This window comes from Ctenopharyngodon idella, chromosome 4, assembly GCF_019924925.1.
Source record: "Ctenopharyngodon idella isolate HZGC_01 chromosome 4, HZGC01, whole genome shotgun sequence".
In the NCBI taxonomy this organism is placed as follows: Eukaryota; Metazoa; Chordata; class Actinopteri; order Cypriniformes; family Xenocyprididae; genus Ctenopharyngodon; species Ctenopharyngodon idella.
The window spans coordinates 5,438,331-5,455,431 of NC_067223.1; positions in this window are offsets into that span (position 1 = coordinate 5,438,331).

The window sequence follows — 17,101 nt, forward strand, 5'->3', positions numbered from 1 at the left end:
TATCCAGAAGTCTGTTGCTCAATACTATGCTTTAGAGGAGGCCATTCACACTTTAAAACCCATGACATTATGTAATCATGAGCCTGTCAAAAGAGCTTATTAGTGATGTCATACTGCAGGTAATTAATTTAATTGTAGACTTTGATTTGTATTTCTCATGCTGCAGGGCTGAAATATCACCTATAATGAAACACTTTGGGAAGTGGTGGACAATGAGTGAAAAAGGTCTCTGTCTGCATGAAGCCACCAGGGAGTCTGGATAGAAAAAGACAGGAAGATGAGAGATTAGAATCTAAAACATGAATTTGAAGAACAATCTCCTTGGAGGCAGAGAAGTTTAGTGCGAGTGGGTGGATATATAGGATATTTGCTCTGCACTGGACATTGCCTCTGTGGCGAAAGATGGAAGTAATTACCAGCGTCTGTCTGCCAGAGACCGTAGACCGGAACCCTTCGGAGAAAAAGAAAAAAGCAGCAGCCTAAAATTGACATAGATCTATGAAGAGAAAGTTCTCAAACCACAGCACTGCATGCTATTCCACCAAGGAGAAGCTCCCATCCCAGCCGCAGTCATCTAAAGCGGCCACTTCCTGTTGGATTTTTCCTTTTAGCACAAGAAAATGAGAATACTGCATCAAACAGACATCTGTAAAATATATACTGAATCCAAACAGACAAACATATTGCTCTAGGAGTCATCTCAGATGTGGCGGCAGCTCTGGTTTATAATTTAGTTCACTCACAAGTACAACTGTGCAAACATCTATAAATGCCACTCATCTGAATATTCAGATATTCCACAAGACTACAGTCAAGATTTTGTCCTCCGATTATACATGTGAATCTCTGAAGACTCGCATTTTAATACCACAACTAAATTTCTTGAAGCACACAATTCTGCTTTTAAGGTTTTGAGCAACTGAACTGGATGGAAAAACTTTCATGAAAGCTTTGCGCAACTTGAAGAATACTCTGTGATTATCCTTAAACCAAAATTATAACTCTGGTGAGACATGGAGCCCGGAGGGACATTCTGTACGATGTGAAAGCTGACACCCGGTAGACACAGGAGACGTGTAGAGACAATGTCAGATAATATATGACTTAAAAACTGTGTAAAACCTTGTAGAAAAACAGTCAGAAGGGAAAAAGTAGTGCAGAAACTAAATGTCTACAATGTCTATATCTTCCATAAAGTATTACACAAGTGCAGAATGCTGAATGATCTTTTGTTTAGGGTTTCTGATGCCACACTGGGGGGGGGGAAAGGCACCGTATTTGGGAATATAATGTCTAAAGGACAGAGTTAACCAACACAGCCATATTAAAACTGCCTTTTTTCACCCCAAATAAGGGCACAAACTCCAAGATGCTGTTTTTAAAGCCCAATTAAGCATGAAAATAAAACCCATTCCTAGTAAAAATAGGCCATTAATGTCACTGTGTTAAGCAGGCTGGTTCTGCACATCTGCGATGTAGAACTTCCCCTGATATCTTTTCCAGGTCGATCAGCCATCCCGTTGAAGCCGTGTTGGGTCATTGTGCTGAGATTTGGAAAGAGTCAGTATGCTTTGTCAGGTGAAATCATTTGTGCAGATGTTGCATAAGGCTTTCTGTCCACTCAAAATCTCCAACTTCGACCCAAAGGTCAGACATCTGTGGGAGAAGAGCTGTGGGAAAAGGTTCAGAGAGTGGAGTTTCCCCCTCTTACCCCAGAATTGCAGAAACAGTCATTCAAGGAGAGCAGAAAAGACTGAGGGTGCACCATCTGGTTTGCTGGCTGAAGTCCTGTAGGTGCGCAAGCCCTATCAAAAAGAAGAGCCAATACTTGCGTGGAGGTGCAAAGGAGGCTCAAGAGGAAGCAATGTTACGAGATTAACAGCTGCAATACTGTATAAATCATATTCAGTTCAGATATTTAGAGCTGATAGATTAGTTCTTCCAAACAGACATCTAGACATTTTGACTGTCACATTAATGTAAAAGTTGCATGTAAAAGGCCCTGTATATATATACATATGTGTGTGTGTTTCTCATCTTTTAGCCCACTCAATTCTTTATAACAGTTCCTGGCTCGTTTCCTTCTTCTCGTCTCCTGTTGAGCCACCTGCAGACACAGAACACAAGGAAACATTGGGAACAAGCCAAACCGTACTGCCGTGTTTCACATTATTCCCACACTCTGTTGAAACCTCTCTCAGATACACTCAGCTGCATGGTAAAACTGAACCAAATGCCAAATCGATTTTTGGTACTATGCTTTTTTACTACTCATTGTTTGACTGAGATTTCACAGCTTTACTGACCTGAAAAACTCTTTAATGTGTGGTTAACAGGTGGTAAATCAGGATTACAACAGCCATTTTTCATTTCGTTGCTGAGGAGCGAGTCTATGGTGAAATTATTCTTATCTACTAAGCAAAAATTTAAAACGTCAGCTACATTCAGTCCAGCGACTGTAATGAAAGACAGCAGAAAACTCCCTTCAGTCAATCTCCCAGGAACTACCCTGTTTCTGTTTAGTGGGAAACATGCAAGAACTGCTGGGTGAAAGCTCATGGTGTAAGTCATTAAAAAACTACATTATTTAATGACTGCATTTATATATCTTGTGCCTGAGTTGTGTGGAACAACAGGAAAAGAATGCTTGGGTATCCTGTTGTTAAAGGGACAAATTTGATACTTCAAAGGACAAGCGAGGATAATCTTTGACCCTTTCTTCCAAGAAACAAGTGTTGAATGTCCAACACTCCATAATAAGAGTACACTTGTCCTTGCAGACATCTCCAAACAAACAACCTAGAAAACTGCTATGAAGATGTTTTTTGATGAGATGTTGCAACTCCAGAAGCACTGCTTGTAAAATGAGCCAGAGATGAGACACAAGGGAAAGAGAGAAATGAGGCTCAGACTAGAAGCCGTCCTGCAGGAATTGGCGCTGTGATGAGCGAAGGGGGGCAAAAGAGGAAATCACAACGGGAGGAGATGGGTATTAGGACAACAAATCCGTTCATCTTTGGTTTGGCTAACTTTTTGGACCCGAAGCAAGGACACTGCACTCTTTTGCCCTTTTGGCATGTTTTGACTAAGTTTTGCGAGTGCGCTGTTATATTATGACTGGTGTTTATTGCGTTGCTGTTTTCATAGTCATTGTTGCAATGCATACACTGAGACATAGTGGGTTGATTTTGTTCTCTACACTGGAAACATTGAGAATGTTGACTTATTCATGTTACTTGCTGTGTAAAAAATAAAATTGAATGTAACTATGTGAGTGCATCTTCTAATGCATTGTGAACAAGTGCATTTGTAGCCTATTTATTTTTTAAAGGGGTGGTTGATTATGATTTCACTTTTTTAACTTTAGTTAGTGTGTAATGTTGCTGTTTGAGTATAAACAACATCTGCAAAGTCACGACGCTCAAAGTTCAATGCAAAGAGAGATAATTTCTTTCACGGAAATCGCTTTTTAAGGACTACAACAAATGGCTGGTATGGGATTACAACAAGCTTAGTAACAAGCTTTGTAAGGCTGAACACCGTTACTGACAATCATCATTTTGGCTGCGTGAAATTCTCCAGCTTTGTTGTTGTTGAGCAACCAAAGCGTGAACTGTTAAAGCTCCACCCTCTTCTGGAAAGCTGGCCAGGAGCACACCTAAATAGGGGAAATTTGACAAGCTATAATAAATGATCTGTGGGGTATTTTGAGCTGAAACTTCACAGACACATTCTGGGGACACCAGAGACTTATATTACATCTTGTGAAAAGGGGCATAATAGGTCCCCTTTAAAAAAGAGAATCTGACCCATCACCTTCATCAAGCTCTGTTAGAGTTCACAGTGCGGGTTGTACAGAACTGCTTTGTTTGACAATCTTTGATAGGGTTTCAGCAGCTGGGCTTTTAAAGGATATGAGGATCTAATTGGTTTTGATTTCACAAATGCTTCCCATTTTTCAAATAATCTTGTATTACTTTTTCCCTCTCTCCCTAAGTTTTTAACTGTTTACAATTCTGGAATCATTCATTAATCTCAGAAAACCAATGTTAATGTTTATAAACCTTTCAGTTGTAAATTGTCAGTCATCTTTGTAAAATAATTGCTTGCGGAGATAACTGGGCTGGAGAATTGTTTACTATCAAATTGAACTCATGAAAACAGTGATAGGCAGAAAGACAGACAGACAGCTGTAACAAAGAAAACCACAGTATACAGCAATGGGTCATCTATTTAAGGTCAAATGGTGTTGGTCAAATGAAACCAGATGCTGAGGGAGGTTCTTTATCATAAACACACAGCCCGATAAGTTAACCATTCTGGAACAAATCCAGCTTGAATCTGCTTGGGAACTTGGACTCTCACATTCCACATACATCAGTTTATAAATAATAGTCACTGATTTTCTAGATTAATACACTTTGTGGGCGAAGGTGAAACTCAAAGCACTTAATTGTTAATTAATAAGTTTTTTTATTAAAAATTAATTGCATTGAGTTTGTAAAGCCTTTTCAGCATTTTTGTCAAGTGGCAAGGGTTGGTTTTTAAGAGTTGTTCACAGCCATGTTCACAGTTAAATTCAGTCGACATATTTGTGCCAATATCTCACTTTTAAACGGAAAAACCACAGAGCTTTCAAAAGATAGGGTAAAAGAAACTATAAAACCAATTTTATAGATTTGCTATGGAGAGAACTGTGGTTTAAAGCTTTGCAGAATTGTGGTAAGGGCAAGGAGAGAATATGCAAAAATTATATGGCCATTCTTCCCCCATTACAGTGTCTTTAACGCCCATTATATTTTAAAACTCTCTTTTTGTGGACACGCAAGTGTAGCAGAATAACCACAGCAATTGTTCATCTCATGTATCTATTGCTTTATGAAGTTTAAAAAGTGTGTTAGTGTTACCTTTTTTATTAATGAAATTATGTAAGTTGATATTTTGTTATCTAATGCAATGCATTCATAAATGATTAATGTTCCTTTTGTGTTCCCTCTGGCAGTTCTCCATCTCTTTCACTTAAATAGTCAGACTGGCAAACTCTGCCAAACCTTTGATGTTTATTATCAGCAAAAAGAACTCAGATGTTTCAGTTTTACTCATCCAGAGGAATACTGAATCTCAGGAACAGGGTGACAAAAGAATAAGCCTCTAATCATACCCCCAACCCTTTCTCACTTCCATTTCTCTCTCATATGTTTCAGTCTCAGCCTTTTTCTAGGTTTTCCAGATTTTTTTTGACAATTATAGAACTGAACATTGGAGGCTGCAGGTGCTCCAAGTTAAGGCATTACCAACACATGCTGCGTTCCCACATTGATCACTAACAAGATCATGCAATAGTACCTCTTTGCGCTTTCAGCTCTCCCACAAGCATAACATTAAAAGCAGGGTATGCACATATTTAAAGCTGATAATATTTAGCACAATATTTCAGTCAAGTAATAAAATTCTTTAACCTTTAGCCTTTAACTCTGCGTCACTACAGGATTTCCATAATAGCATCTTGTTTGACTGCTACAAAACCCTGTTAACTTAAAGATATACTTCACCCAAAAAATACAGTTTCAAACAACATAATGCTAATTAAAAGTATTTTAGAATTAAATTTTCTGTACCACTTTATTTTACAGTGTTCTTGTTACACGTAACATGTACTTAGTAATAACAATAAATTATGCATTACATATAACTAACCCTAAACCAAATAATGACTATGAAGCAATGTTTTCTCAGGCTTTTGTTGTGAGTTCAAGTGTATTTTGTTTAAAATCTAAATGGTCTACATTTTAAATTGTTAAAAAGACCATTATAGCCTGACCATTTACTAATGAAATCCTCTGATCAGGTATATGGTCATTTTAAACATTCATTCATAACCCCCAAGTCTCAGTGCTTGATTTGTAGCAGAACAAAATACATGTGCACATTCCTGCATGACACTTTAGTTAGAAAGTAATTCCTAGTCACGGTCTAAACAAAAGTTTAGGAGAAGCATTTTCATTGAATCAGACCAATCACAACACTATATGCTTATATAAACCACTTCTTAGATCACCCCTGCAAATGCTTCCAGCATTGAGGCATCAACAAGGAATCAATGCTCAAAGACATCTTCAAACACATCCTGACTTGTCACTGGATCTTGTCTGTAGGTACAAATGTTATCCAATAAAAGTGTATTTGTTCAAGTCTATAAAATTTAGAGTGGTACTTTACTGTCTGTGCTATGGATGAGTCATTCAATTATATTTTAATATATGGGGAAACCATAACACTGGCGCCACATCACTGTTATAACAGTCTCACAAGCTAAGACATAGACACAGACATGCTCCAACACCGAAAAGCTGCTCTACAGATGTTTATGAGTAACCCCTGCCTCTTTCCCTGCATACATACATCACACCACAAGTATGCATCCTATCAGGAGGGAAAGCACAGACAAAGAAGCGTAAACAAAATCAGCATGCTAAGTCTATCAACAAACCAGGTCTCCTGTGCACCCCAGCTTTAGGGGTTTCAACCAAGATATGAGACCAGGGATAAAGACTACCTCAAGCAGGATTGCAGCCATTGTGTTCCCGAGCATGTCCATGTATTTGCATGCATGCACCTTCATTGTAGACAGCAAATGTCTTCACAGGATGTCACTCTTCTTCATTTACAGACAGCAATGACTCTTATGTGAACCTAAAAACGTGTGCCAGGGCTGTTGGGCTCTTGTTAGAGAAGTGCTCCTGAATCTTTGCCCCTCGCCTGTGCCCCCTAAACTAGACAAATTGAGGGAATGGGGAGGCCTTGCCAGGTGTGAGCCATTTGGAGCCTAAGTGGGTCCACTTGCTTTTCCACAGCAGAACCTTAAAATGATTGAAATTCCTTTAGAAATCATAAACATAGGCTGAAAATAGAAACAACACAGGAAATAACATTTGGATAGCAGGCGCCTTGATCTGCTCCTCTTTTTGAGGTGTCGTAAGGCATACTGCAAGGTGAGAAAATTGAAATTATGTCATTATCAGCGTTTCTGGATGATAAAGGCCCCAATATACTTACAGTGAAGTTCTTTTTCGTTCCTTGCATAGGGGTAAAAAGAAGTATGAAATACCTGAGCAGCGGTATTGTTAGGGAACATGACACCTACACTGCTGGGGGCAGCGTTTAGATGAATATATAAATATGTGCTGAACGCTTTTCTCGCAATAACAAAAAAACATTACTGTAAAGGAAAGAGCAGTTAAGAAAGCATCTGATCATAGCAATGTTTGCACCAGCTCTGCAATTCAAACCTTTATTTATATAGAACTGTTTTTGTTGAAAGTTTGCTTTTGCAATATATTTTGAACTCCTGAACTAACTCCAAATGAACTTCTTTTTGGCCTGATTTTATTTGAAATGTCATTACACCAGTTCGTTCTTCAATTTTGCTTTAAGTGGTCTTAACAATCCCACTTTGCCATGTCATTATGAAGGTGTGAATTTAAATACAACTTAATAAAATTTAAATACAAACTGATGCTGGTTAAGCTCCATCCACACTTAGAATAGAATCAGCATCTTTTAATCCATTAAATCCAAAATCTCTCATCATGAGCATGGGGAAACGGATTCTAACAGCTGGATGGGGGAACGGATTCTGACAGCTGAATTTTTGCTATCATATTCTGTTCCCCCCATGGATCGTACAAAATGAGGTTCTAATTTTTGTCAGACTGTGGTTGGCTTGTTCAAGCCAATAGCCTAGTGGGCAGCACACTGACATATAGTGCCCTAGTGCTTTAAGACATCTGAGTTCTAGTCCCGGCTTGTGCACTTTTCCTGATCCCGTCCCCTCTGTCTCTTCCACTTTGCTTCCTGCATACTGTCTTATCACAATAAAAGGCAAAAACGCCAAAAAATAAATCTTTATACTGATGCTGGTTAAGCTCCATCCACACACAGAATAGAATCAGCATCTTTTAAGCCACTACATCCAAAATCTCTCATCATGGGCATGGGGGAACGGATTCTGACAGCTGAATTTTTGCCGTCGAATTCTGTTCCCCCCATGGATCGTACAAAATGAGGTTCTAATTTTTATCAAACTAAGGCTGGCTTGTCCATGCCAATAGCCTAGTGATCAGCACATTGACATGTAATACTCTAGTGCTTTAAGACACCTGAGTTCTAATCCTGGCTGGTGTACTTTACCTGGTCCCATCCTCCTCTGTCTTTTCCACTTTGCTTCCTGTCTACATACTGTCTTATCACAATAAAAGGCAAAAACGCCAAAAAATAAATCTTTACACTGATTCTGTTTAAGCTCCATCCACACACAGAATAGAACAAACATTTTTTAAGGCACTACATCCAAAATTTCTCATCATGGGCATAGGGGAACGGATTCCGACAGCTGGATGGGGGAACGGATTCTGACAGCTGGATTTTTGCCGTCGAATTCCGTTTCCCCCCATGGATCGTACAAAATAAAGTTCTCATTTTTGTCAGACTGAGGCTGGCTTGTTCATGCCAATAGCCCAGTGGTCAGCCCACTGACACATAATACTCTAGTGCTTTAAGACACCTGAGTTCTAATCCCAGCTTGTGTGCTCTGCCTGGATTCATCCTCTTCTGTCTTTTCCACTTTGCTTCCTGCCTACATACTGTCTTATCACAATAAAAGGAAAAAACGGCAAAAAATAAATCTTTACACTGATTCTGGTTAAGCTTTATCCACACACAGAATAGAATCAGCATTTTTTTAAGCCACTACATCCAAAATCTCTCATCATGGGCATGGGGGAACGGATTTTGACAGCTGGATGGGGGAACGGATTCTGGCAGCTGGATTTTTGCCGTCAAATTCTGTTCCCCCCATGGATCGTACAAAATGAGGTTCTAATATTTATCAAACTCTGGCTGGTTTGTTCATGCCAATAGCCCAGTGGGCAGCAAACAGACATATAGTGCCCTAGTGGTTTGAAAAACCCGAGTTCAAGTCCCGGCTTGTGTGCTTTATCTGATCCCATCCTCCTCTTTCTTTTCCACTTTGCTTCCTGTCTACATACTGTCTCATCGCAATAAAAGGCAAAAACGCCAAAAAATAAACCTTTACACTGATTCTGGTTAAACTCCATCCACACACAGAATAGATTCAACATCTTTTAAGCCACTACATCCAAAATCTCTCATAATGGGCATGGGGGAACGGATTCTGACAGCTGGATGGGGGAACGGATTCTGACAGCTGAATTTTTGCCGTCGAATTCTGTTCAGAATAGAATCAGCATCTTTTAAGTCACTGCATCAACATATTATTTCTGAAACTGGCTCAGTCTCACACTTCCTGATGGCCTTGTGGACAGTGTGCTGACCTCTGGTGCAGTTGTGTACAAAAAATCCTGAGTTCAAGTCCAGACTCGTGGGTGGTGGTTAGCTGCCGTCGAATTCTGTTCCCCCCATGGACTGTACTAATTTTTATCAAACTGAGGCTGGCTTGTTCATGCCATCTCTTCCACTTTGCTTCCTGTCTACATACTATCCTATCACAATAAAAGAATATAGCTGCAAGCAGCAATTTGAGGCCAAGCCCCAGAAGGGGCTATAGCGCAAAGCGGAGCAGGAAGAGCAAAAACTGAAGAAACTGAATGAACTTGAAAAACAGCTAGTTCATAAGTATGGGTGAGAATGAACTCAAAATGAACAGAAGGTCAGATGAGAATGAACACAGAATGAATAAAAAAATAAAATAAAATAAGAAAAAACATGCGTCTGATCCAAGAGGAATAAAGATTAGTACAATGCTTACTTTGACAATAAAGGAATCAAAATGACTCATTACACACAATTGTACAAAGCTGTCCCATACGGGATTCAAACCCACAATCTCTGGGTCATGTGTTTGTCACTCTTCCATTTGCACCACTGGGGAGAAACGTGTTTACCCACTTGCTGTAGTTCACTAGTTCATGTGAAAATGAACTCAAACTGAAGAATTTTTATAAAAATGCACCGCATGTTATATTTAATAACTTTAGTTTAGATCATTCAACAGCTCATCATGCTGTAGCGCAATGTGGAGCAGGAAGAGCAAAAACAGCAGAAATTAAACGAACATGAAAAACAGCTGGTTCAGAAGTATGGGTGAGAATGAACACAAAATGAACAAAAGGTCAGATGCGAACGAACACAGAATGAACAAAAAACTTGTGTCTAATTCAAGAGGAATAAAGATTAGTACAATTCTTATTTGGATAATAAAGGAATCAAAATGACTCATTACACACAATTGTATAAAGTCACCCCACACAGGATTTGAACCCACAACCTTGGGATTCAAGGTCTATTTCTCATCTCATTGCACTACTGGGCAGGTGAAGATTCACACAACTGCTGAAGTTCAGTAGTTCATGTGAAAATGAACTCAAAATGAAGAATTACTATAAAAATGCACTGCCTGTTATATTTAATAACTTTACTTTAGATCATTCTGCAGCTCATCATGCTGTAGCGCAATACGGAGCAGGAAGAGCAAAAACAGCAGAAACTGAACGAACATGAAAAACAGCTATTTCAGAATTATGGGTGAGAATGAACTCAGAATGTACAGAAGCTTAGTAAGATGTTAATGTAAGATGTTGAATAGCATCAGCATGAAGAGTCAAATCAGATGTACTAAATTTCATTTTTCTATGGCAAAGGGTTCAAAAGTTATAACCTTTATAAGAGTGAATTTTTGAACTGGTGGTGGCGCTATAGAGTTGGTCCTAGATACTCCAAATTTGCTCAAATTACTCTTAATTATCATCACTTCAAATGTGCCAAAATTGATCATTTTCCTACTTATGGTTCATTGACTACCATTTGGGAAGTAGAAGAACAATGAATTTGAACATAAACTCACTGTATGTTGTATTTGATAGCTTCAGATTTGATACTTTTTTAGAACGCAATTCTTCAACTTCTGCATCTTTTCCTGCCACAGTACTTCATGCAGTCTGGGCACGTGTCACACTTAGTTTCAAACCCACAACAGGAAGCATCCAGGATCCGTGGTGTAACACATTGAGCTAATCAGTCATGCATTTTCAAAAGTGTGCTGAGCAGAGATTTCAGTGTGAGAAAGAATTAGAAGTTCCTTAACATGTTAACCAGATTAGTGGGCAAAGTTTGTTAATGGCAGTTAAATTTTGGTTAACCTGATAGCTGAAGAGCCACATTAGAAAGAATGGAAACTGGTTAGCATGCTAAGCGATTACTGTGCTAAGCTAACTAGCATAAGAAAACAAACACAAGCAAGGTCACATTCAGAGATTAATATCTCTGGAACGGTAGTGAATATCACAAATCTGTTCAGTCATTTCTGTGTGGCTCGCTCCAAAGATCATCTGAGCTGATTTTGGACAAAATTTGTAGGAGGAGTAGAGAAAAAACTGTTTTTCATTTACTTCAATGTGGCGGACAGGTACATTTAAGGAAAATGACATATGATACATCGTCGGAATCGGCATAAGCCAGGAAATAAAATGACATAAAGCATACAAATTTTGGACAATGTTTTCAAAAGTTGTAAGCGTTTTTGCAAATATTGTTATATCTGTGGAACACTAGGTGGCGCTGTGTTCAAACTTCTCAGGTACCTTCAGGGCATTCTGACGAAGATACGTACCAATTTTTGTGAATATATGTCAAATTGTTTAAAAGATATTGCAATTTATGACAAAATTCAAAATGGCGGACACGTGGTTAATCCAATGTTGACAAAATCAATATCCTCGGATTCGGCATGTCCCAAGGAATCCACAGACACCAAGATCTTCTGACAAACTGTTCAAAAGTTATTGGCCAAAATAGCCATTTTTCAGATCTCATGACCTGTAGGTGGTGCTGTTCCCAAATTTGCTTTGGACCCTCAGATCATGGTCCTGATCAAGCGTACCAATTTTTGTTTTTCGATTGCTCAAAGTTTGGCAGAGATACAGCCTCTGAACCAATTTTGGGTCGACCTCTTTAACTTCGTGACATCATAACTTTTTTTTACCAGTAGATCAAAAAATCTGTTCAGTCATTTCTGTGCGGCTCGGTCCAAAGATCATCTGATCAAAGTTTGGACAAAATTGGAAGGAGGAGTAGCGAAAAAACTGAATACTGTACTTTTCAAAATGGCCGCTACTGTAATGGGTGGAGACTTAATTTATGATATTGAATAGCATCAGCATGAAGAGATGAATCAGATAAATTTAATTTTTCTAGGACAAATGGTTCAAATGTTATAACCTTTAGAAGAGTGAATTTTTGAACTGGTGGTGGTGCTATAGAGTTGGTTCTAGAGACTCCAAATTTGGTCCAATCACTATTCATGAGCATCTCTACAATTGTGCCAAATTTCATCATTTTCTCATTTTCTGTTGATAGGGCTGCCATTGGGAAGGAATAATAAGAAGAAGAAAACTAACAGATACAATAGGGGCTTGGCCCCTAACAAAAATGGCAAAAAATAAATCTTTAAAGATATTTTTGATATTCTCTTTTGTCCCAATTTAACATGCTGAAAAATAAAGATTGTGGCTCTGTGACAATTTCAAAACATCGCCCTGTTTGTTTGAACGGTCCACGTCAACTTGTACAACCAATGGGTTTAAGTTTAGGGTGGGACTACATGTTTGTCCAAATCAAGTGGTAAATGTCTGGCTTGTTAACATGATTCAGAACACAACAGCAAGTGGCAATTGTCAGATTTAACAACTCTTATTTGAATTCTCTCAACTGCAACCTGTTCTCATTTTTAAGGTGTGGTGCTTGTCGTCTCAAATCAGGGGACGCATGGAAGTGGGAGGTGTATTTGGAAAGCCTGTTTGTATAATTTCAATTCCATTTGCTGACATTTATTGTGGAGAAAAAAATAGACTTCACCTTTAAATCCATAATCTTTTTTGTGGTCATCTTAAAATACAGATACTTTACAGATCATTTGAAATAATGCAAAAATAATAATCCATAATACAAAGATTTTCCTAGATTTGTGGTACAGATAATTGTTTTGTCTGCCTAGAACGAGAAAGAAAAGTGACTTGCCGTTAAACCTCTGTCAAGCACAAATGTAAGGGTAGTGGGGAAAGTGGATACCACACATCTGTGAAAACAAAGTGTGTATACTGTAGGCTTTGCAGTTACATAAATCACCCTCTAAAAATAAATCAACCAATGGTTCCTGAGACATTATGTTGTTTATCTTCAGGAGGGATGACGTCACACATACAGAAGGAATCAGGCGGAGATTTCATTTTTTCAAAAATGAGAAATGAATCCTGTTTCTTTTGCAACAAACCACACTCAGTTCATTCTGAAGAAACATCATGCAGTCTGCCAAAGTATCTAGATTGGACACTTGAAAAGGGAAAAAGAGAGTGTTTGGTTGTTAAAATCCTCCCAGCTCCCACCATATTCTTACTTTCATACACTTCCTTATCCCCCTTGTCTGTCCCCCCCTTCTAGAAAATAAAGTGCAAGGTTTATCTTATTTATAAGGTTTATCTTATTTGCATTGACAACTTGAAGGGAAGATGAATTTGAGAGAAAGGTGCTTTTGAGTTGATCCCAGATGCATAAATCTTTCTAGTATTGCTCATTAACCACAGCTGCTTGTGAACAGAACGTGTTTCTATGTTTTAAAATGCAAGAAACATGGCAGTAGAATGAAAAAAAAAAGGTTCTTGATATTTTTTTAAATGTTGAACTTCTTTTAACGTGCTGTTCTGAAAACTTGGTGTTCATGTGCGAGTTTAGCATCAAATCTAATTAAACACACCTGATCGAGCTAAGCCCTTCAGGCTTATTTGAAAACTACAGGTATGTTTGTTGGAGCAGGGCTGGAAGTAAACTTGGCAGGGCTGTGGCCCTCCAGGAACTGAGTTTTGCACCCATGATTTAGTGGCTCGGTACAGCACAGCTTGCTTTACTTTCGGTTTGCTTTTCCACTGCAGTTTAGTACCGCTTCAAAACGGGTGGGATTATAGACTGATTGTATAGTTGCGCCACCTCTATTGCCGTAGATCTGCTCCTCGTCTACTGACCACGATACAGCCATTTCTTTTTTCAAGTTGCGTGCAACAGTCATTTAAAGCAAGTCGTTTCGCGAACAAATTATACTGCGGTGGCTGTTACTGACTATTTAAATCTAGCGAGTTTGGGGTCTCGTGTTTCAAATCCAATGACGCTGGTAGTGACAATTCTCTCTGACCAATCAGTGATCTGCAGTGTTTACACGTCACATTTAGTATCGGTACGGCACGCTTCAAACTCCACCGAGGTGGTACTATTTAAGCGAGCCATACCATTCCGTACTGAGCCGTCCCATGCATTGGAAAAGCACCAAAAAGTGAGCCGTACCGAACCGTACCATGCAGTGGAAAAGCGCCATTCTATAATGCTCCAGGCTGGATAATGCTCCTGGTTTGTTGTTTGTCTAGCTGGTGGACCAGCAGAGTCAAGATTTTCCTCATCAAAATATAAAGTTGGTCAACTTGAATGGATTTTTGCTGATGCTGGTTGACCAAGGATGACTTGCTGATTAATCTCACCATGCTGGGGACCAGCATCCAATACATGCTGGTGGAAATCTCCATGAGATAATCAGTGTCATTTGGAGGCGTTTGTTCCTGATCTAAACCCATTGCCGTGAATTCTCTTTTGGGTTTAGAAAGAAGCCGAACCTGGTTTGGTTTTAAATGGTATGGTCTACTTGAGGTCTTTCATCACAGCTCTGTTTGGAATCTATGACAAATAAAAACCTCCATGCTGGGTGTTACAGATGTCTGGCTGTGATCTGCTGGGCCTTGTTTTAAAAAGCTGTAATGAGAAACAGATTTGTCCAACAATTAGCACATGTTGCTGTGACACATGTCCCAATTACTTTGCTTCCTACAGACACAATCTTGTGTAACATGTTGGGACTAGAAAGTGAACTGAACTTTTAGGTATAAGTTCAACCTACAGTTAGTGCGCTCTGACACAAAAATTGGGAAGGGGTTGTGTCAAACTTCTTTGTTGATGTTGTTGTCCTTGGATATTTTCTGTCTCTAAGAAACTGACTAGTAGAAGCAGGTTTAGCTGGAGTCTGAACCATGCAGCATTTATTATTCCAGACCTGTAGACACATGCTCTGGAGTGAGAGAAGAAAGACAAGCAGGTCTGGTCCCTTTATCCTGTAATTTAAGAATATCTTTCAGGATGACTGAACACTGCATAAAGCTCAAAGGAATAGGTAAGTCATGACAACTCTATAAATCAAATATAGGATAATGAATATGTAGTTCGGCCTTGGCAAACTGGACCTGCCTATGCTGCTCCTGCTTACTTACTATTGCTAAGAAAAAACACCTGTCAACATTTACTCATCTCCATGTCATTCCCAACAGTATGACTTTCTTTTCTCCATGGAACACAAGAGGAAACAATGACAATTTCCACACAATTACAATAAATGGAGACTGAAGCTATGAAGCATAAAAAGACTTTACATTCTTATTTCTGTTTTACAAGCAGTTACAAAGAATCATGGCTGAAGGTTTTCACAAAAATATAAAACTGGTCCATATCTGTATGACTTGTTAAGTCACAAAAAATTATAACTAAGTAACCCAAGAACCAGGTCATCAACCATTCAGACCAGTTTAGCAAACCAGATCAACTTATTCATTGAGAAGATTCAACTCAAGAGAATCATTTGTCCATAAACCAGGCATCACTTATTTAATAAATTCTCATGAAGGAGCTAGGGTGAATGTCAACATTTTCAGTGAACAACAACTTAAAGAGTTAGTTTACCCAAAAATGAAAATTCTGTCATTAATTACTCACCCTCATGTCATTCCACACCCGTAAGACCTGGGTTCATCTTCAGAACACAAATTAAGATATTTTTGATGAAATCCGAGAGGTATGACTCGTCCATAGACAGCAATATAATCACCACTTTCAAGGTCCAAAAAGGTACTAAAGACATCATTAAAATAGTCAACATGACTACAGTGGTTCAACCTTAATTTTATGAAGCGACAAGAATACTTTTTGTGCACAAAAAAAAAAAAAAAAAAAAAAAAGGTGGTTAAATTGTAGGGTGACCAGATGTCCCATTTTTCTCGGGACAGTCCCGTATTACAGCTCCATTTCTAGTGTCCAGACTTATTAAGAAAAAAATCATGTTTTGTCCCGTATTTCATCTTTCCTAAAATTTCTTTATGACTGGGTAATCATAGAATAAGTAGTAGAAGTGTTCTGTTATGCGAGAACAGCCCAATCAATTCGTCGAAGAACAAAAGTACCATCCAATCACAATTCGTTACAGAACTTGCCGTTAGTGAAGGCGGGATAGGCGTAATCACGCTGAATGACACACACCAGAAGCGCTCTCTCGCTCTCTCTTTCCTTGCGCGATCCCAGTTCACTCATAGACAGCGCCTGAATAGTCAAATGCACAGATAGTTTTTCAAAATGTCATCGTGTGTAGTATCTCATGTAAATATAGTCAGTGGCTTAAGTGGACATAAACAGGTGGGTGAAAATCGGATATGTGTCAGTACATCCATGAATTCGGTCTTAAAGGGACGGTAGCCTAATTAATTATTTGTCTGTCATTAATGTTAATCAAACAACAAAAGATGTTAAATAAATGTATACATGGTAAATAAACCTACTGTATCTGAAAAACTGAAAAAATCGTATTGTTTGTAAATTTCTGCTCACCCGTCTCGTATTCCACCATGAGAAGTCTGGTCACCGTATTAAATTGCCATCAATGGACGAGTCATATACCTCTTGGATTTCATCAAAAATATCTTAATTAGTGTTCCGAAGATGAACGAAGGTCTTACGGGTGTGGAACGACATGAGGGTGAGTAATTAATGATAGAATTTTCATTTTTGGATGAACTAACCCTTTAAATTTAATTATGTTTGCTGCATAAAAAGCTACATTGATACATCTTCAATTCCTACATCTGATAAAATCTTCAATTCCTATTATATGTAAATGCTTGAAAAACAATTTTCAAATGTTCTTCTTCAGTGTTTTGCAGAAGCAAGAAAGTCATATAGGTTGGAACAACATGCTAGAAAGTAAATG